General features: G+C 49.1%; 1 long non-coding RNA gene and 1 other non-coding gene across 3 annotated transcripts in view; both read right to left on the bottom strand.

Annotated features, from left to right (window-relative positions):
- Positions 1-20046, bottom strand: part of LOC135239218 (uncharacterized) — a 31062-nt gene extending 11016 nt beyond the window's left edge. The window contains exons 1-3 of one of the 2 annotated variants that reach the window (XR_010325314.1): positions 19739-20046; positions 12460-12540; positions 4537-4689 (exon numbers count right to left, since the gene is read on the bottom strand). This is a non-coding gene — a long non-coding RNA (uncharacterized LOC135239218). Of the gene's footprint in view, positions 1-4536; positions 4690-6129; positions 6497-12459; positions 12541-19738 lie in introns of those variants that run through there. The other variant, XR_010325315.1, reaches the window with a different exon arrangement.
- Positions 1063-1133, bottom strand: trnag-gcc (transfer RNA glycine (anticodon GCC)). The gene has a single exon. It is a non-coding gene; the product is annotated as a tRNA-Gly (tRNA).
- Positions 20047-22790: the final 2744 nt, after the last annotated feature.

The raw sequence follows: 22790 nt of genomic DNA on the forward strand, positions 1-22790 counted from the left end.
CGTCGCCGCGGGCGACGCCGAGCAGAGGCACGCTCCGCCTCCGGGACAGATTTGCGATGTAAACGCACGTACGCTCCCGCCCACATTCCTACAGCGCCGGCAGCAGCGGCGACGGACAGGCGAGGCTTCCGTGGGCGGAGCTCTCCTGTACTGCCAATCAAAAGGCTGCCTGATGGCAGAGCGCTGTATGATTGGTGTAAAGTGAGTCACTTATTTTGACATCATCAGGTCACAGGGTGACGGTTGAAAGGAAAACATCCCTACTGCACTGCAATTTATTTTAAACAAAGACAGTGTGTGTATTATGCATTATGCATTTCACTGTTAACACACCCTTATCCATTGCTGCTCTCGCAAAAGAAATGCTCAGCGTTAAACCAAGTCTGACAGGGCAAATTTTACAGCAGGTAATAATTCAACCCTTTTGGGCTCATAACAGAAAACATTTCACTGTGTACATAGCTCCCAGAAAGACAGGTCGTACACAGGTAGAAATCTACTGGAGAAACTCAAGATAAGAACTTTTTGTAGGGTATAGACAGCGTCCAACCAGGGATCTGAACCATTACTGTACTCTCATGTAACAAATCCAAATTCCAAAAGTGTGTTGCCACATTGCCAACAATCTTGCTCATGTTTCCAGAATTCAGAAAGGTCGGAATATAATGAAATCAATTATATTTGTATAACGCTTTTTACAGAAAACTGTCACAAAGGCACATTACAGCTCCCATATTTGGCAGTCGTACTAGTGAATGTTATCACACTCTACATGCTTGAAGTGCCAAATTGCTCCACAAACATTCAGGCATGCATATCTGGTTGTGGTAGATATCCACTTAAATTTTCAGTACACCACATTTCCCTAATAATTTAATCTTCTTCTTTCGGCTGTTCCCTGTAGGGGTTGCCACAGCGGATCAGATTTGTGATCCACACATTTGATTTGGCATATGTTTTTACGCCAGATGCCCTTCCTGACGCAACCCTCCCAATTTATCCAGGCTTGGGACCGGCACTGAGAATGCGCTGGCTTGCGCATCCCCAGTGGCTGGGTTTTGGGGCATTGGCCGGGATACGAACCCAGGCCACCAGCGTGGCAGGTGGGAGCTCTACCACTGAGCCACCAATGCTCCCCCACCGAAACCCTGTGATGAACCTAATAGACGCCTAGCAGCATATCACCCGACCACATGCTTTGTATATTAATTGCTGTATAGCCTACTTACTGGTCGAGAATTAGTATTTTTTGCAATAGCAGAAGCAGGTTGATAGCCTCTTTTAGTAAGCTGAAACGTTCTGCATGTATCCTGCAACGAGGCATTTCACAATAAAAGCCGCAACTGCGACGACAACTTTGACAAAAGAACCGTCAGCGCTGTTAGATGTTTGGCCTCTTGTCGATAGCCCCGTGCGCCAGCGCACCGTATGCACCCGTATATATATATATATAAACAACCTCCACGCAAACGATCATAAGCGCACGGTCTCGCTTCCGCGGCAAACGCTATCCTCCGTGAAAATGCTAGCGCGAGCCCGTTTGGTTTCGGCCGAGCGGGCCGAGCTGAGCCTGGAACGCCTCCCGGGCTAAGCGGCTAATCCCGCGCTTTCCCCAGGAGGCCTAATTTGCCGGCGGCGCTCAAAGTACCCTCGGCGGTCCGTTCCGCGTCTCCCGGGGGTTACAAAGAAGTGCATTGTGGGGGTCAACAAAGCGCGCGCAATTAGATTTCCTCCCGCTTCTTCTGTGCATGAATGGGCCGCTGCAGACCGGGCCTCAGTTCGGAAAATCCACTCCAGCCGTTCTTAGCCGGGCCCTCCGACCCTGTAAAGCGTGTTATCCGGCCCTTTGTGTGTAAGTCAAAGCGCCCGAGCGGCCTTCGGGCCCTCGGATCGCGGTAATGAATAGCGTCGCGGACAGACAGGGTAAATGTGGCTTTCTTCCTCAGATTTGTCCTCATTGTCACAATGAAAGCGCAACAAGGACTCTCAGCGTCGTACAACCCACATTCTGACAGGAACCATTAGCTATTGCTCGGGCTACTTGTAATTAGGAAGTAGGGCTAATTTGTGGGTCATCTTTTTTTCTCCTGTGGGCTACGCAGCATAAAACGCATGTACAACCCCCTGATAACTTTCATCTCACAAACGTAAAATACAGGAGCGGGATCGACAGCAACAAAAACAAGAACATTGACAATAGAGGCTTTCGTAATGCATTGATTTGTGTTTGCGTGTATGTGCGTGTGTACGTGCACATGCGTGTGTGTGTGTGTGCGCGTACGCGCGTGTGTGTGCGCGTGCGCCCGCGTGTGTAACGTCACACACGAGCAGTCTACTCGTGGAGTGCCTCTGTGCGGCAGCCTCTGACGTGCGCTAGCAGTAATCCATGTGCCGCGCTACGCAGTGCCACATAGGTCAGAGATCCACCGTGTATAATCCGGCACAGTCTCGGCCAACGACTGTCCTTAATTACGCACCGCGGATCCCCGGACTTGTAAATAAACAGCAGCAACAATAATAGCAGCACCGTTGTTATGGCATAACGCTGTTTGACTAGCAGGACGAGAGCTTTCCTGGTTGTAACGGACCCTTTCGTCCGTAACCCCTCAGATCCGGTGACATTGCCGCTCTTTTTTGGCGCAACGCAGGACGCTGTGATCGCAAACACGGGCCCAGCCCCCTGGCTGCTCTCCAGCCTCAATGAGAGACGAGCCCGTCGTCTCCGGCTTCGAACCCTTTCGTTTTTTTTTGTTTTTGTTTTTTTTTTTAAGAATCGCATCCTCTGTAAATTCGTTCCTCAGCTGGGGACGATCTGGCCTCCGCGTCGTTCTGTCCCGTTAGAGAACAGACCCGAGGAGGAAGGACAGCAGGCACCGCCTCCGGCCCACAGCTGCTTACCGGCTGCGACACTTCAGCACAGCTGTAGCTGACGACACGAGTACTGTTACTCCTACTACAAATACACATACATCCACTGCACACGCTCATATACTATCACTAGTACTGCCACTATACTACTACTGCTACTAATAATAATGATGATGATAATGATAATAATAATATGTACATAACCTGTTGTCATGTAATTATTAAATGAAAATAATAATAATAACAATAATATTATACATGTTTTGTGATGTAATTATTAGATGATAATAATAAAATAATAATAATAATGATGTGATGTAATTATTAGGTGATGAATAATAATAATAATAATAATAATAATAATAATAATGATGTGATGTAATTATTAGGTGATGATAATAATAATAATAATAATAATAATAATAATAATAATAATAATAATAATAATAATAATAATGTACGTGATATAAATATTAGATATGATAATAATAATAATAATAATAATAATAATAATAATAATGATGTATGGGCAGGCAGGGGGGTGAAATGCAGTCCCCTGTCAGGGCCTTCCTGGAGATAATGAGGTCTATTGCCTTTGGGGAGGGGGGAGGCGGGGGGGTTGAAGATAAACATTATTTCTGGCACATTGTACCCTTCAGCATCTTATTTTACAGCCTGGCTTTTGTGTTCTGCCCGGAGCTAATGACGCTTCAGAAATCGGCAAATCCGGGAGCCCCCCGAACCTGGGCTCTCCTGCCCCCCCCCCACGCCCAAGCCACTCCAGGGGTACATCAAACAGCACCCCCACCCCCACCCCCATCCCCCGCCCAGCCTCTGGCCCACCTTAATTGTGCACCTATTCTTCCGCCCGTGCAGCGGGGGAATCGCGGAGCGAGATTTCGAGAGGGGGTGGGGGGTGGGGGGTGTGGGGGGCGGGGTATGGGGGGGGGGAACGCCGGCCGCTGTAATCAGCTTCCTGCGGCGGAGTAAACGCTGCGTACACAATGTGGACCCCGGCGCTCCCCGCCGGCTCATTACGCACGCTAATGGCATCGGGCCTTCCAACCGACCGCGGACCCTCCTGCCCCAGAGAGCCAGGGCGCCCGCTTTCATATCCCCAGCCCTTTGAAGCCTCGCCGTGTTCTCAAGCCCAAGGTCCAAGGCTTTTTTTTGTTGTTGACATTTAAAAAAAAAATCCCCCACTTGAGGTCGGGGCGGAGACAGCGGAGGACTGGGCGAAGCTGCTCGGTTTTTCTTCGCGTACGCTTTCGCGGCTCGTTAATCGCTAACGCTTTCTCAGACGTGAACCTCACACTTTTTGGTGTTGTAAACCGTGTGGTACAAACAAAAGCAAAAAAAAAAAAAAACATTTTAAAATCTGAAACTTCAAAGGAACGTTTTGCTTTTTTAGCGTGCATTAGCATGGATTAGCGAGCGTTAGCATACATTAGCATGAGTTAGCGTGCATTAGCATTGGTTCGCTTGTGTTAGCGTGTATTAGCATGCATTAGTGCACGCATGCAGCCAGCTGCCTCTTTTTGACAGTCTGGAGCCATTAGCTGCGCTACGTAGCGGCTGTAATGTGCCAGGGTGCTCCGCAGCGGTTTCAGGCTAATCTCAGGTGCCTGATAAGCCCCCCCGTGAGCGATGAGGAAAGTCATAGCCTACCTGCCCGCTGACGCTCTCCAGCAGATCCGCCCGGTGACGCTGTGACGTCGCCCTGATGTAGACCCTGCGGTCTCTGCGCCGTACCGGAATGGGGTGTGACCCGCTAACCTGTAACGGGGCAGAGGGCATATGCGCCGTCCCAACGAAGAGCTTCTGCAGGACAGAGAGTGGGAAAGAACCAGGGCTCCAGTGAGAGTTAAAAAAAAACTCAAGAACCAAGCCCAAAGCAGGCAAGGCAGGGAGGGGTGGGGTTAGGGTGGGGGTACCGTAGAGACGGGGGGGAGCTGAAGACTCATACACTTCAAACCATCAGCACTGATGCCAGAATGGATTTCTAAAAACATGGCTGACCCTATATCCAAAACAGCCACCAAACAACTTTTAATAAAATAATAAATAGAACTTATTTAAATTACCTGCATTTCAGCTCAGCAGAAATAGCAGGCACTGAAACCCAATTTAACCTGCTATCGTCTGGCTATGTGAACTACACCCTGATTAGCTATGCCGTACACATGACTGAGATGCACCAATGCAAAGATTGGCTGCACAGCCTGATTGGCTGCACAGTACACACAGCTGAGTCACACTAATGAAAGCTCTGATTGGCTGCTCCATTCGCATGACTGAGATGCGTGGAGCTGCTCAGTGGCCAACAATAGAGGATTGTGGTTGTACTGGGCAGCTCCCAGGTGTGAATGTGTATGAGTGTGAAGCAGGGCGTTCCTGCAAAAGAGCATCCGTGCTCAGTGAACCTACCCTGGGTAAAAGTTAATGGTTAAATAAAATAAAATAAAATAAAATAAAAATAAAGATGCACTATTGCAAATCGGATGGCTGCACAGTACGCACGACTGAGTCACACTAACGCAAAGCCCTGATTGGCTGCACAGAACGCACAGCTGAGTCACACTAACGCAAAGCCCTGATTGGCTGCACAGTACGCACAGCTGAGTCACACTAACGCAAAGCCCTGATTGGCTGCACAGTACGCACAGCTGAGTCACACTAACGCAAAGCCCTGATTGGCTGCACAGTACGCACAACTGAGTCACACTAACGCAAAGCCCTGATTGGCTGCACAGTACGCACAACTGAGTCACACTAACGCAAAGCCCTGATTGGCTGCACAGTACGCACAACTGAGTCACACTAACGCAAAGCCCTGATTGGCTGCACAGTACGCACAACTGAGTCACACTAACGCAAAGCCCTGATGGCTGCACAGTACGCACAACTGAGTCACACTAACGCAAAGCCCTGATTGGCTGCACAGTACGCACAACTGAGTCACACTAACGCAAAGCCCTGATTGGCTGCACAGTACGCACAACTGAGTCACACTAACGCAAAGCCCTGATTGGCTGCACAGTACGCACAACTGAGTCACACTAACGCAAAGCCCTGATTGGCTGCACAGTACGCACAACTGAGTCACACTAACGCAAAGCCCTGATTGGCTGCACAGTACGCACAACTGAGTCACACTAACGCAAAGCCCTGATTGGCTGCACAGTACGCACAACTGAGTCACACTAACGCAAAGCCCTGATTGGCTGCACAGTACGCACAGCTGAGTTGTCCCATGCCTACCTTTCTCCCGCAGAACCAGGCCAGCGCAGGTATGCATCCCCAGAGATGGCCCAGCTTGCCAGAACATTCCAGAGCAGGTACTGGAGGGGAACACTGCGGGTTCTTTAAAAAAAAAAAAAAAAAAAAAGCATCAACAATGTCACCCAGAGCGGCTTCAGGGCAAAATACATTCATGATCACACAGCTTAAAACCACCTTTAGTGAATGATACAAAATGTTTTTCGTTTTATTAATGGTCTGGCTATAAATAGCTCTGGGCCTGTGCTGAGTCCTTTAGCTCTGGGCCTGTGCTGAGTCCTTTAGCTCTGGGCCTGTGCTGAGTCCTTTAGCTCTGGGCCTGTGCTGAGTCCTTTAGCTCTGGGTCTGTGCTGAGTCCTTTAGCTTTGGGCCTGTGCTGAGTCCTTTAGCTCTGGGTCTGTGCTGAGTCCTTTAGCTCTGGGTCTGTGCTGAGTCCTTTAGCTCTGGGCCTGTGCTGAGTCCTTTAGCTCTGGGCCTGTGCTGAGTCCTTTAGCTCTGGGTCTGTGCTGAGTCCTTTAGCTTTGGGCCTGTGCTGAGTCCTTTAGCTCTGGGTCTGTGCTGAGTCCTTTAGCTCTGGGTCTGTGCTGAGTCCTTTAGCTCTGGGCCTGTGCTGAGTCCTTTAGCTCTGGGCCTGTGCTGAGTCCTTTAGCTCTGGGCCTGTGCTGAGTCCTTTAGCTCTGGGCCTGTGCTGAGTCCTTTAGCTCTGGGCCTGTGCTGAGTCCTTTAGCTCTGGGTCTGTGCTGAGTCCTTTAGCTTTGGGCCTGTGCTGAGTCCTTTAGCTCTGGGTCTGTGCTGAGTCCTTTAGCTCTGGGCCTGTGCTGAGTCCTTTAGCTCTGGGCCTGTGCTGAGTCCTTTAGCTCTGGGCCTGTGCTGAGTCCTTTAGCTCTGGGCCTGTGCTGAATCCTTTAGCTCTGGGCCCTGCGGGCTGGGTGGGCCACAGCGCTCTCATTGTGCTCCTCTGTAATCTATATGTAAACCTCTTATGTGTGGAGAGTGTGTCAGACGGGCTGCAGCTGTGCCGGCGATCGGCGTTAAACCCGCCTCGTCCGCACGGCACGCCGTCTCCAGCCTGGCGGCAGCTGCCGGGGACGCTGCAGTCGCCCCCCCCCCAACTCTTACTGGGGGCTATAACTGATTGAAGTAACACGTATGTCATGCTTGTGATCCTGCGATTTCACACTATATCCTTTGAAAGCAGTTTAAGAAATTCAAACATTTGATTTGCGATTTTAAAGGACAAATTTCGGGCGTGATTCACGCCACACGAGAACGAAAAGGAGATGTGCTTTTGGGTTTTTTTTTGAACAGACAGTTATGATAGATGCCAGGGGTATCTCCTGCTCTGAGAACAGCGGGCAGTGGGGGGTGGGGAGGCGGTTCTGGGGGGGGGGGGCTTTGAAGGATCTCCACGCGACTCTGTCCCCTGAAAACCCCGCTGTGGCGCGGTCCGCAGGCTGGGGCTTTTATGAAGTGTTATGTTTACGGGCCTCTGGGTAGCAGCGGGTTTTAAGAGGGCCGACCAGGCCCTGCAGCAGCTGGGGGGGGGGGGTGAGGGTGTGACCTGGACCGGGGCTTGTGCTAATCCCAGGGCTGCAATTAGCACAAGGGGGCGGAGCCACCCGCCCAACACACTGCTCAAACCCTGCCATAACCACAGCCCTTACTCCTGACTGAGGTGTTCACACACACACACACACACACACACACACACACTGCTCAAACCCTGCTATAACCACAGCCCTTACTTCTGACTGAGGTGTTCAACCACACACACACACACACACGACAACACACACACACACACACACACACACACACTGCTCAAACCCTGCTATAACCACAGCCCTTACTCCTGACTGAGGTGTTCACACACACACACACACACACTGCTCAAACCCTGCTATAACCACAGCCCTTACTCCTGACTGAGGTGTTCACACACACACACACACACACTGCTCAAACCCTGCCATAACCACAGCCCTTACTCCTGACTAAGGTGTTCACACACACACACACACACACACACACACACACTGCTCAAACCCTGCTATAACCACAGCCCTTACTTCTGACTGAGGTGTTCACACACACACACACACACACACACACACACTGCTCAAACCTGCATAACCACAGCCCTTACTCCTGACTGAGGTGTTCACACACACACACACACACACACACTGCTCAAACCCTGCTATAACCACAGCCCTTACTCCTGACTGAGGTGTTCACACACACACACACACACACTGCTCAAACCCTGCTATAACCACAGCCCTTACTCCTGACTGAGGTGTTCACACACACACACACACACACACACACTGCTCAAACCCTGCTATAACCACAGCCCTTACTCCTGACTAAGGTGTTCACACACACACACACACACACTGCTATACCTGCTATACCCATTGACTACATTCATCCAACACCTACACCTAACCCACAACTCTCAACTCATACCAACCTTAACCCTAACCTTAGTTCACCCAACCCTAATCCTAACCCTTAAAACAGCCTCTTGACCTGGGGGACCACAAAAGGTCCACACCAAACACTAATTTCCTTGTGGGGACTTTCCACACCACAAAAAGTAGTATACAAGTTCCACACACACACACACACACACACATACACTGCTCAAACCCTGCTATAACCACAGCCTTAACTCCTGACTAAGGTGATCACTCACACACACACACACACACACACACTCACACACATACACTGCTCAAACCCTGCTATAACCACAGCCCTAACTCCTGACTGAGGTGTTCACTCACACACACATACTGCTCAAACCCTGCTATAACCCTTACTCCTGACTGAGGAGTTCACACAGGTTGAGGGAAAGAGGACTGGGCTGAGCTCAGGAGAACGACCCTGATCCATGAAGTCACCGTTCGCCACTGATTCGCCAGCGTCTTCCTGATGGAGCTGCAGCTTTCAATTGTGTAATTTGTATTTATTTACCTTTATTTATACAAGGGTAGGTTGACTGAGCATGCATGCTCTTCTACAGCAACGTCATGTTAATGCCCCCCAGTTAGCCTAATCCAACCTTGGATTACGGTACGAAACTCACGCACGCGCAGGGAGAACCTGCAAACTCTGCACAGAAAGGCTCCGGTCGGGATTCAAACCTGGGACCCTTTTGCAGTGAGGCGATAGTGCTATCCGCTGCACCACCGTGCCGCCTGAACAAACTGGCACACGCAAGCTGGGACAGTTCTGTGACATGTCATGTGATGTTTCTGAAACCTCGGCTACAGAATTATTCCCTGTAGCGCGCCGTGAGACCTACAACATGCGAGGCACAGCTCCAGTCCGTTCGCCGGTTTTTGGGGCAGTCAGCGGCCAATGGGAGGAATGGCTCATTGGCACGCAGCACACCTCCGCCACGCCCCTCCCCCCACCCAAACTACACTGCCAACCTCATTCCACGCAGGCGGGGTAACGCAGTCCCGGTCACGCTCGTTATTAAATCAGTGCCTCGAGACACGCTCCCATAGCGCGTGTAATTCAGTTTTCTATCCACAATTTATGGGGCGAGAGAGAGAGAAAAAACCTGTTCAACTTGTGTTGCGCACGAGAGGTTACTGTGACATCACTTATTAACTGGTTTTTGCGCGCCCGTGTTTACGCGCTAGCCAGAGAATAAAAGCACGAAAGCATTAAAGGAGGGGGGAGCAGAGCCGACTTTAAATGGAGCCTGAACTGTGTTCTGCCGTTACGCAGTTAGACCGACGCATTTAGATCACAACAGCGTAACTCCCCCTCATTAATCATTCAGGAGCGAGTCGGGATCACGAGCCGATGCACGCACATACCGTCGCTTAGATCATAAGAAACAAACAAAAACAAAAACAAAACAAAAAAAAAAACGAAAGAAACTAGGTGAGTGAACCCGCTGAACTTCGCTGAGATATTACAGTGCGCATAAACCACAACGACCTGCGGCTATCGGCTTTCCGGCTGCATTCTGCTCAAACAGAATTTATTGTAGCATGTAGCCGTGATGTGTTGCATCATTAACACAGTATGCACATATTATGACCAGCTCAGAACAACTGGTTTCCACATGACGCATTTGTGCCGTAATGCTTATTACGTGAAACATTGTGCGCAGACGATTTTGAAAAAAAAAATGGTTTTGGCCTTTTTTTTTAGACCAGAATTTTTTTTTTTTACGAATTTTGCGTTCAGTCTTACTGTGCGCGTGCAGGCCATTAACGTTTTGTTGGTGATGCGCACCGCGATATTCTTTTCCTAAGTGCAGTGATTTAAGTTTACGTTTTCTGGACCTGAGAAAGACGTAATGAATGCTTCAAATAACCCGCGTTAGGTAGCCTGATAGTTATAGAGAACCCTGAAGGTTCTATGACTTACAGGTGTGATAAATAACCAAAGTACGTGTTAGGATAAGTCATATAAAGTGAGGCATTCAACATTTTCACACTGACAAATAATCAGATATTGCAGGAGAGGCATAAGCGCTAACGTATTAAACATCTGCGCTAAAGCTGTCATAAGAGGTCCAGGACACAAACTGCATAACGTGCGACGAGAAATAGAACTTAGAGGCATGTCCCTCAGTTTGAGTGGCGGACGAGATGAGGAACACAGGTCCCTGCATATCTTCAGATTCCCATAATTCTCTAGCCCCCGGACGCCAAGGTGAAAGTTCAGATTCTCACGGTCGGCAGCCACCGCACCCCCGTCCAGAGCGAACAGGGGACGGTGTGCAGTGGGGGTAGGGGCTGGGGTGGGGCGGGTGTCGAAGCGCAGGAGAGGACGGGGGGGGGGCAGGGCGGGGGTGAGAAAAAACAACAAACGTTCAGAGCTAAAACGGGCGAGAGGAAGCCGGTCACAATGGAAGGGACCTTTGATCCAGCGCACAGGGAAAGACTTCCTGTGGGGGGGCCCGCGAGGTGCCGAATGTGAAAGTGACTCCGCCCCTCGCGCGGTCGCCGCGGCGAATAATGGCGTCTAAAATTAGCGGACAATGGCAGGGCGGGCGGCAGACGCTCGCGCCCAGCGGCGCGCAGGAAGGGAGCGGGTCGGGGGGGCACCGAAACGAGCCGATTGGCTGAGGGCGGCCAGACGGACCCGACGCCAGGCGACAGCCTTCCACAGCTCCTCCGAGGGAGGGGTCCCAGACCAGAGTCTGAGGGGGGGGTTGGCGCCCCTCTTCCCACCCCCCCGGCCCCCCCATCTTCCCATCATAGCTCATACTCCGGGCCACAAAACTGTGATGAGGGAACCAAAAAAACCAGAAGGACGTGCGTTTCCACCACGTGCGACTCGGTCGTGTCATCTCCCCCGTCACCTGATATCTCCCCGGTCAACTCGGTCACCTGATCTCCCCGGTCACGTGATCGCCCGCGTGAGCAGCCTGTAAAATGGCGGCTGAGTAAATCACTCCCGATAAGGGCCCTCTGCCACGCAGGTATGCGCTCTACGTGACGCGTGCAGGGTCGGGGGTGGGGGGGCAGACGCGCGTGGTCACGTGACCGCGGCGGGGCGCTCTCTGACGGGGCGACGCGGCGAACCCCGCCTCGTCCTCTTTTCTCACGGCGCGGTGGATCGCCGTGCGTCAGCTCCCGTCAATCAAAGCGCGGGAGGCGGGTTTCGCCCTCTCAGCGAATCACCTCGTCCCCCAGCAGCGAACAAACCGCGAAGGCTTCAGGATTACAGTGTGTGTGTGTGTGTGTGTGTGTGTGCGTGCGTGTGTGTGTGTGTGTGTGTGCGTGTGTGTGTGTGTGACGTTTTCAGGCAAAGCGTTCCCCGAAAAGCTCCCCGGGTGAAGGATCAGAAGGGGGAAAGTTTACCAACAGGAACATGGCCAAAGCCCTGCTGTCGCCACGGCACTACCCCTACTCCCCCCCCCCAACTTCACCCTCAGTTGCCTCTCCTCCACTACCCCCACTTCACCTCCCACTGCACCCCTAGTCGCCTCTCCTCCCCTCGCACTTTTAAGAGAGACAGAGAAAGAATGAAGAGGCTTACAAGATCTCATTTCCACACAGCGCTGGTCCTGAAAGACCTCTGACAAGCAGCAAGAGACGGGGGAGAGAGAGAGAGAGAGAGAGAGAGGGAGAGAGAGAGAGAGAGAGAGAGAGAAACAGAAAAGCAGAGATAGAGCGAAAGCAAGAGAGAGAGAGAGAGAGAGAGAGAGTCTCACATAATAAAACGATCCTTTTTTAAGTTCAGCACAGACACCTGGCACTCGTTCATGAATTTTGATTGTTTCCATTTACCAGTTTTGGATTTTTCTACATTGATGACTTCAGAAATGCTTACCTATCATCACATTCCTGCCAGAAGCCAGAGTCTGGGCCTAGACACAGCCAGGCCCCTACCGCCAAAACTCTGCATGACCTCCTGTAAAGAGAGCAGAGTATTCAGCTCGGAATGGGGAGGGGAGGGTCGCAACGGGGTGACAGAGCCCGTTCGGGATCGTAAACTATGTATGTCGGACGAGGAGGAAAAAAGGAAACGTGCAAATTTATTCAACCCTTTGACTTCAATTTTCTTTAACGTGACTTCAGTATGAAAACACACACACCACCGCCACCACCATCATTTCAAAAAATGTCCTTTTAAATCGCTCAAAACTAGCAATACAGTGGAAGGGTAAAATGCTTCGTATTGTATAATAAAAATCAGATTTACATTACCTGCAAATCTAAATTTACACAAATGCCCAAATAATTTTATCACCATTGTATTTTATATGTATATTTGAAAATATTTCAAATATTTCAAATATGTCACATATACAACAAAAATAAATGACAAAAAAGCAACAAAATATAAGCTGTCAATATTGTTGCAAGGCATTTACAGCACACTGAAGATTATTATTTCTTTTGTAAAAAAAAAAATCATAAACAGACTTCCAGAGTATTAGAAATCTACCTGTATTCTTCCACAGCAGGTAGCTTCCCCCCTCATACACGAATTCCAGAGTCACTCTATAAATCATCCTTCACATCAATTGTCCACGAAAAGAGGGCGTTGAGCATTTCTGACAACAATTTACAAACTTTTACGAAATGAAGAACGCTGACATTTCTGAGATTGGGTGGGGGGTGGGGGTGAAAAGGGCACCACTGCGCTGGGATGTAACGGAAATAGAATTATCTTGATGAATTGCATCTGCCGGAGAGACGCAGATGGCTCTCGGTATTTAAACATGTCGACGCTCCAGTTTTCCCTCATTAGGTGACTGCAAAAAAAGCCCTCGCTGTCCGTAAATCAAAGCGCAGGTTATCAAGGTCTCAGATCCCAACTGTACAGGGCGCCCAGCTGTCTACTGGATACGCTGTGAACAGCGGGCTGGAAAGAATTAAATTCCTCACAAATTATCCCTTTTTTTTTGTTCCCAGAAATACAAGCTCACACCCATGCTAAAGCTTCAATGTGTACTAGAAACAGAAGGAAGCAAATGTTCCTTTTTTGTGCCCAGAAATAGTGCAGACTCATACTAAAATTTCAATGTGTACTAGAAACAGAAAATACTTAAATAAATAATAAAGCTGTCAGAAACCACATTAAATGATAACGGGGATAAAATTGTGTTGTTTTAATATACTTGACTAAATTCTCTTGAAAAAGCAAATATCACAAAATAATCGCAAAGTTCTCCTCAATACAAAATTCTACATTCTATTTTACAGTGCATCGACTGTAGCCAAAATGGTCAAATGGAAACAAACAATGTACAGATATGCAGTACTATACGGGCCTATATATGTTCCTTTCTAATTTTATGAAGTTGTTCATCGGTAGGAAGTCGTGCTATCTGTGAAAATAAAAACGGAGATAAAAAGTAACAGTTAGCTTTAAGTCGCACATCCTGTTCAGTTACAGGCCTACTGTACTGTCAGAAACCACCTTAACATTCAATTCATTCAAATTTAAATATCAGCAGGTCTGCAAAGCAGGACCTCGCAATATAGAAGGTCTTTATAAATATTTTATGTACATATGAACAGACGTTCCTTGGCACCACAGTCCATTTACGCAACGGTACGTTGGGGGGCAGTTTAACAAGGCGCGAGACTCCTTCCAGCCAGACAGCCGCGCGGAGTGCGCGGTTCTTCACTGATCTGTGACTGCTCGCTTCTCAAACAGGGTCTGAAGGATCTGTTGCTTTGAGGGACGAAGTACAGATACAACATCAAAAAGGTCTTGTAGAACCACCCCTGTCATACAAAGCCAATAAAGTACACTTTTATGGGAAACACATGCGCGTTTGAGCCTAATATCATGACTGTCAAAAGGAGCCTGGTTTAACAGACGGCTCCTCCCCGGCTGTCGCGCTGCTCGAGTACACAATGAAAAGCGTAAATCTAGAGAATACGCAGAAACACTACACGACATACAAAGCTGTTTATATTGGAAGAGGTGGTGGAGATTGAGGGATCAAAGGAACGCTTTTAATATTTTTCATGTTTTTTTTTCTTTTCTTTTTTTTTAATACGATGACGAATTTTTTAAACCCCTTTCCTCGCGCTTTCTCCCACAAAGCGACCTTCACGGCCGGAAGATACCAGTGTTCTCACGGGAGTTGGAACCTAAAGCTGGATTTCTCCACTCCGCGTAATTACGACCCCGCCGCACCTATTTCGCTGGCTCCACATTTAACGGCACCTCTGGATTTTTTGCGAGCAACATTGTCTTACTTCCCGGCGACGACAGATCACAGTCGTGGCTTAACAATGCAATTAACACCGCGCTTTGTACTCGATTCAATGTTCTCTGCGTAGGCTGTTTGAGAAATGTGCACAAACACCATTGAAGCGTCGATATTAATAGACGCTAATCAGCAAAGAATCATTCAATGAAAACGGCGTTTTTCCCCTTTAAGTTACAGCATCACTCAGGCATGGGATAAAATGTATTTACAAGGATGAATCAGTACAAAAAATGTGCAGAAATTGGCGACGCACTACAGAACAGAGAAATGATTGCATGCGCAACTTATGCTGTTTTGACTGGAGCTACACACATGGATAGGAGTGGAACGGGGGCTCTGGGTTGGGTTAACTGCTCTTAACCGGCCGGGGGCCAGCTCTAATCTTCCCCCCATCGGGGAGAAGCCTTTCATCACGGGAAGGGCACAGCTCGCAATTACACTGGCTTCTATTCCTGAGTTACCTCGCGCTCAGAGCGCGCGCACACACACGCACACACACATGCAGCTAGCTTCCGAGGACGTGAGCCACATTACGACCCCCCCCCCCCACTCACACGCGTGCACGTGCGCACACACACAAACACAAATTCTATTTCAACACAAAAGCAGAATGCTAACAGGCAAACGCACGCACAATATGCACACATAGTTATAGTCAAAATGACCCATACTGCCGCATACTATCCAAAGGCACATTCACAGAAAGCACACGCACACTAACACAGGCATCTGTATCACTCATTTCATACACAAACACGAACACAAAACACAGATATGTTCACGGAGGTACACATCCCGCAAACTACAGACACACGTGATGCATGAGAGGATACACAACAAACATGCATAATTTACATGCACACATGTTCATGCACATGCAATCAAACAGAGTGTACAGTACATACATATTATTTATAAAAGTACTTGTGGGATGATGCATACACACAATGGCCTCTTTTACATGTAGATACAAGTCTTGCGTACGCCCACGCACAAGCGTGCACACACACACCTGCTCAATCAGCCAGGATTTGAGGACGTGAACCACAGCACTCCCACACACAACACAAAACACACACACACGTATGCACGCACGCACGCACGTGCACTCCCACACACAACAGAAAACACACACACACGTAAGCACGCACGCACGCACGTGCACACACACGCAGACACACACACGTATGCACGCACGCGCACACACACACACACGCAGACACACATACACACACACACGTATGCACGCACGCGCACACACACACATATACACACACACACTGACACACATACACACACGTATGCATGCACATACGCACACACACACAGACACACATACACACACACGTATGCACGCACGCGCACACACACACACACAAACATGCACACACACGTATGCACGCACGCACACACACACATATACACACACACACACACGCACGTATGGAAGAAAGAGGAAATGAGAAGGTCCAGGGCTGGGACACGCGTAACAGGGAAGGAAGCCTGCAGACTGCAAGCTGCCTAATTTAGGGTCGGGGGTGGGGAGCACGGCCTGGCAAACATCTTTAACTATTTGGGCCGGGATGATGTCATGATTAGAAGAGGAAATTGGTGTCCCTCCAAGATGCAAACAGTCAGCGGCTGTAGCCGCGCTGCCACGGCGACCTGCAGACAGCAGAGGGTGGGGAGTGGGCGAAGCAGTTGAGCTGTATTTCTGCCCTGCTCTGAGAGTGACCCGGGTGCCGGAGATGAAAGCGCGGGGGGTGGGGGGGGGGCTCTCTCTGGGGAGGCCGTCTCAAACCCGAGGCTCAGGCTCCAGGACCGCCCCCCACCCCCCCCAAAACCTGTGAGTCAGCCACAACAGGACCTTGAAAATCCGCAACATGGTGCTCCAGTTCCACCCCGCCCCCCCGCCCCCCGCCCTCGCCCTGCCCCACACCACCTCCTTTTCAACCTTGATTCCCGGCAGCCGGACCCCCCCACCGCGGTGACGAGCTCCGGGCTTCTGTCGAGCAGCGCGGCGGGACGGCGGAGACGGGCGGCGATCCCAGGCGGACGGGCGGGTTTTCGCCGAACCGACACAGTCCAGTCTGGAGCGAAGAACGAAAAAAGACTCCATGCGATTGTACGCCCGTCCGGTTTGTCCAAAGGACCAGCGAGTCCCTTTTTATGGGTCTGTAGTCTAGGGTTCACTTCCCCGGCAAGTGAATGGGTGTTTTCAATCAAACGCATGCCTTTGTGTCAGTGCTAAATGACTCAAAGTACCAACAGGCCTTCAGCCAGCAGCTCCTGTCAGCCGATACCTGACCAGGCCACATTAATCAAGCGTAGAGCAACAGAGCGGTCTGCGCAGATTTGATTTGTTTCCACTCCATGCACCCCATTAGATTTTTTTTTGTCCCGCGGAAAAGAGAACTTCGCATCCAAGGTGCTAAATCTTATTCTTGGGAATAAGGAGATTCCCGGGGGGGGGGAGGGGGGGAAGGGAAGGGGGGGCTCTGTAGGTTTTTCGGTTGCAGGACAGGAAAAAACCCGGCTCTGTTTTCCCCATCACCGCCTGGCCTTTGTCCGCCGGTTCCGCACGCGATCCCTGCTGGGTTCCCGTCCCGAAATGCACCATAAAGCATCTAAAGCACGCCGGCTCCTCCACGAGCAGACCCTTTACTCGCTCTGCTCCTCCACGAGCAGACCCTTTACTCGCTCTGCTCCTCCACGAGCAGGCCCTTTACTCGCTCTGCTCCTCCACGAGCAGACCCTTTACTCGCTCTGTAACGCCGGCTCCTCCACGAGCAGACCCTTTACTCGCTCTGCTCCTCCACGAGCAGACCCATTACTCGCTCTGTAACGCCGGCTCCTCCACGAGCAGGCCCTTTACTCGCTCTGTAAGAGAGAGCTTAAGGTTAGCCTCGGCGACATTAGCTAAGACAGAGCTTAAGGTTAGCCTCGATGACATTAGCTAAGACTGAGCTTAAGGTTAGCCTCGGTGACATTAACTAAGAGAGAGCTTAAGGTTAGCCTCGGTGACATTAGCTAAGAGAGAGCTTAAGGTTAGCCTCGGTGACATTAGCTAAGAGAGAGCTTAAGGTTAGCCTCGGTGACATTAGCTAAGAGAGAGCTTAAGGTTAGCCTCGATAACATTAGCTAAGACAGAGCTTAAGGTTAGCCTCGGTGACATTAGCTAAGACAGAGCTTAAGGTTAACCTCGGTGACATTAGCTAAGACAGAGCTTAAGGTTAGCCTCGATGACATTAGCTAAGACAGAGCTTAAGGTTAGCCTCGGTGACATTAGCTAAGACAGAGCTTAAGGTTAGCCTCGATGACATTAGCTAAGACAGAGCTTAAGTTTAGCCTCGGTGATATTAGCTAAGAGAGCGTTTAAGGTTAGCCTCGATGACATTAGCTAAGACAGAGCTTAAGGTTAGCCTCGGTGACAATAGTGATTAGACATGTCAGAAGGGAGACTGCTGTTGACGTGCTATTTGTCTACGATGGCACCTTATTCCTTAACTTGGAAGAACAAATTTTAAGCAAATAAAAAAATGTATTGATTTGGATGTTAGACAAAAAAAGGAAAAATAAGAAAGGGATAAATATAATTTAGAATTTCTTTTCATAGTGTTAAATTCAGGAAATAGAAAAAATTTAGCATGAAAATCATGTTTACGTTTTTACCATACATGGGTTGTTACCTTACTGTTAACTTACTTTCACTTAGAAATTCAAAAAACATGCAATTTGACAAGTGGTGTCCAAACTTTGGCTTTCTAATGTACACAGAAATCCCCAACCCCCATGTACAACCACTATGTACAACCCCCCCTTCCCCCCCAGCACCCTAATATAGCTGGGGGGTTCATTTCCTGTCAGGGCACTTTCTGTGATCCCAAACCTTGTCTGTAACCCTCTCTGCTTTTCCCGTCTGAATAAAGTGAAAAACACACACAGGGGACAGACTGTCCACTCTCTCCTTTTTTAAAAAGAAAATATGCAATATAATAAGATAATTAGCCTCTTTCCCAATAGTAAATCACAGAACCTGGATTGGGGATCAAATAAAGAAAAAAATGGTCAAAATATTTCACTTTAAAATTCCTTCCTCATGACAAGTGCACAGACCCACTATTAATAGACAGGGGGCGTAAATCTACACTGCGATCAGTATCCCAGCTGTCAATCACTGTCTGTTTTGAACTCTTCAAACCGCAGGGCTCCGCCCCCCAAGTGTGGTCTTCTTCTCCTTTAATCTGGCCTCTTAAATTTCCGTCCGCTGGAAGCTTGCCTGTCGGGGAGAGTGATGTTCTGTTTGTTTTAGTTTGTGGGGGGGGGGCGAGCACAAATTTCGCTCTGAAAGGTGACAAGACGGGGCGAGTCATGTGAAGAGAGGAGAAACTCGAAACCCCCCAAAAAAAAACTCGAAACCCCCCCGAAGCGGTTCCCTCCCGGCCGATCCGTGGAGCAGGGCCCGGGCTTGCTCCAGCCCAGGAGGCCGAAGGGCGGCGGCGGAGATGTAGAATAACTGGTGCGCTGCCGACTGCGTGTTCGCGGCTGTCAGGACGACCCCTCGGGCCCGCTCTCCGGATGAAAGGAAATCGCCGGCGTCGCTCCTTAATTGCTTCTGATTAGCTGCTCGTTAGAACGCGACATCAATTTGAAATTAACCTGTTGTGTTTGAAATTAAAGGTTAAACTGAACATGTTTGAAAATAAACTCTCGGTAAGTTTTTTAAATAGAAGTAAATGACACTTACGTGGCGGACATATTCAACTCTGTATTCGCCAAATACGCTTCCCTTGATTTCTCCCTGAACCCGCCCAACAGAAACAGCATTTTAAATGAATTCACCTCCAGAACATTAACACAGTTCAGGTTCATACGCACGTTGTCAACACCTCACACAGGTCAACGTGTTCCCTTGGGCGTGTGCAGTAAGTCCCGGCGCTTCAGGCTGGGACGGCCAGACGAGAGCCAGGAAACCCTCCCCGTTTGCAAACACAGCCACTGCACTTCCTCGCATGTCCTCCTGACCAGGAGGGGGCGATGTGGTAAGGCGATTTTTACCGTACTGTCCCCAGTGCCTCGCCCCCTCTATGCACCAGTCTTGGGACTGGTCCCACAGATAGCGTTACTGGAAGCAGAAGCATTTTTCTTGAATACAGCTAAAAATGTAACTTTAGCGAGGAATGCAAACTCATTTTTTTGCATACTTGAACAAATCTTTGTAAAGGAAACCCTAACGGAGATATTTACCCATATTTCATTCTTCAGCATGTTGTCCTTCATCATTATTGTTGGAGAATAAAACAGGATGTTCAAAATGTGTCCAGATTTAAGAAATATTACAGGAGAATGATCCTACAACGAATGATCCTACAATTTCCCATAATGCATTTCAGGGTGTTTTAAAACACACCAAACTCAATCTACCCAGAACAACCATAAACCCAAGCCACTGAGACCCAGTATTGCACTCCGGCCCACAAAACATGCTGCAGAGCATCTTAAAGCGGAACACTAACTCAAGTCCCGATCCTTACTGGCATGAGGGTAACCGATAGCACTCTTCTCCTCTAAATGGAGAACTCGCTGATCCAAAACCTAAAAAGTTGTATGGTGTATCTAATAAACTTTTTTTTTGCACAAACAATATTGTTGGTTCACCTCCCGCTGAAGTCATTCCTGAATTCACTCAAGAACTAACAATTCACTGGTTTGAGGCTGAAGTCCCAAACCAATCCCCTAGACGTCACTGCATTCCCTGGCTGCAGATAAATGAGATGTTGGGTGGAGAGCAGGTCCTGTCCCGTCTGGCGCTGGACTTACGGACGGGTCGGAACGGACAGACCCACAGGGGTCCCTCAGCTCTTTTTGGAGAGGAAGTGATTGATTGGACAATTACAGTGACAGGCTCCAATCACAAAAGCATTTGAAGGTTTGTTTGTTTTTTTACCCCTTTTTTTGAGTAGAGAAAGGAGAGAGCGTGTTGTCATCACGCTGTGTTACCTGTGTCTCCTGAGAATCCATGCTCTTGCGTTCAACTCCAACACCCTGCTGCAACCGGTCCTCATTTGAAGTCTACAGAACTGCAAAAAGCAGCTTTAGCTTAAAGAGGGTTTTTTCCCCATTTGAAACAGGACTGAGCAGGACCGACACTGGCCTGAGTGAGAGTTGTCATTCTCAGTGAGAGCTGTCATTCTCAGTGAGAGCTGTCATTCTCAGTGAGAGCTGTCACAGTGAGAGTTATCATGGCTTTGGCATGCATCACACATGATGTTTTTCCCTGCCTAACTTTGTTTTTATTATTCCTGTTAAGCAATTTAAGCTGCACTCTGCATGATAGGTGTTATACAAATAAAGCTATTATTATTATCATTATTATTATTATTATCATTATTATTATTATTATTATTATTGTGCAACTTATCCGACTCACCTCTGAGTTGTATTTACCAAGTAGCCTCCATCCCATCATTCCATTGTCTCAAAATACAAGCAAGGAAATGACATCATGGCAGGAAAATAAACCTCTGGCAGAAACCTAAGCAGCATTTCTCGTCTCGCACGTCCAACCAAGCGGTGACATCATCTCCTGCTCGCTAGCAGCGCACGGCCCGGAGGCTGCTGTGAATGCTTTGTCCCGGAAGGTGACCCCTGTGGGCTGGGGTAGCAGCTTGGAGCGGATGCGTGTTTTTGGGGAGGCCGCACGTGCCCCAGTAGCCTGCGTTTGTTTAGGGGAGACCCCCAGCTTCCCCCCCCCCAATCACCACCCCACCCCCCAGGGCACCCCAATTCCATCTGACCTCCGGGTGTTCTCAAGATGTGATGCGCCCCGTCAGCGTAGCTCTGGAAGCCATTACCCATGATCCCTGCTGATTGGGATCACGGCCTCCTGGCGGACAGGATGCCTCTCCTTCATCAGACACCATAGACGTACGCCGCTGCACGCCAAGCAGCATTATGGACTAGCAATTTCACAGTTCAGGTGTTCACCTCTTTAAAACTGATTTGGGGGAGGGGGGCAGTACATGTGGTGCAGACCGTAGGGTGACTGACTCTTGAACCATATGTAACTCCACCCAGGAAATAGGTGTTTGACCCCCCCCCCCCCCCATGCCAATGCCCACCCCCATCTCTGTCTGGTACCATCTGTGCTCTGCTTTCTACTTGTCTGAAATATTAGCAAAAAGTAAATAAATAAAAAGCAAAAATGAATGGAGGCAAACTGTCCAACTCTCCTGATGATGAGACCAGTAAGAGAAGATCAGAGCACTACAGGGCAGTAATATTCAATGAATATTACAGTGAATATATTTCCTGCTCGCTAGCATTTAAGGCACATTGTTTATGGCTAATCCACATTACCTGTGTTAGTACAGTAGATATGATATTAAGGAGGAGGCCGGTGTTGCCAGATTGAGTTAACTCCTCACAAGGTCGCACTATACACAGTTGAGGAAGGAAAACTGTGTTTCTATGCGGCATATCCACAGTACTGACTGTAGCCTTGTGTGGAATTGATCAAGGTGGAAACCCTGATTCTTACTGTCATTGTTTCCTGACATATTTCCTACCATTAGCACTGACTTCCTGTCTAAGGCATATACAGTAAGCCTTAATAACTACAATGTGACTGGAAAATGCAGCATTTTGGGGGCCTGTTCTGATGACGGATTCGAAGGCAGATATCAACACCTTGGGCGCGAGGTTCTAGAAACATCCATTTTGCTTGCGTCTCCGGTTACTGCCAGCGTAATACATGCAATACATACTCAATCGCGTGCAATCGCAGCTAGCGCGATACATAGCTTACCGCGGATTTCTGGACCCCTGGTCTTCTGCAGGGAAGAAGACGCGCGCGTTTTTCTGCACGAGCGCTGCTTTGATCTGCGCCGCAGACCGCGCATCATTCATCAGCATTAGAGTCTGTTCAGTT

The sequence above is a fragment of the Anguilla rostrata genome, chromosome 14, assembly GCF_018555375.3.
Source record: "Anguilla rostrata isolate EN2019 chromosome 14, ASM1855537v3, whole genome shotgun sequence".
In the NCBI taxonomy this organism is placed as follows: Eukaryota; Metazoa; Chordata; class Actinopteri; order Anguilliformes; family Anguillidae; genus Anguilla; species Anguilla rostrata.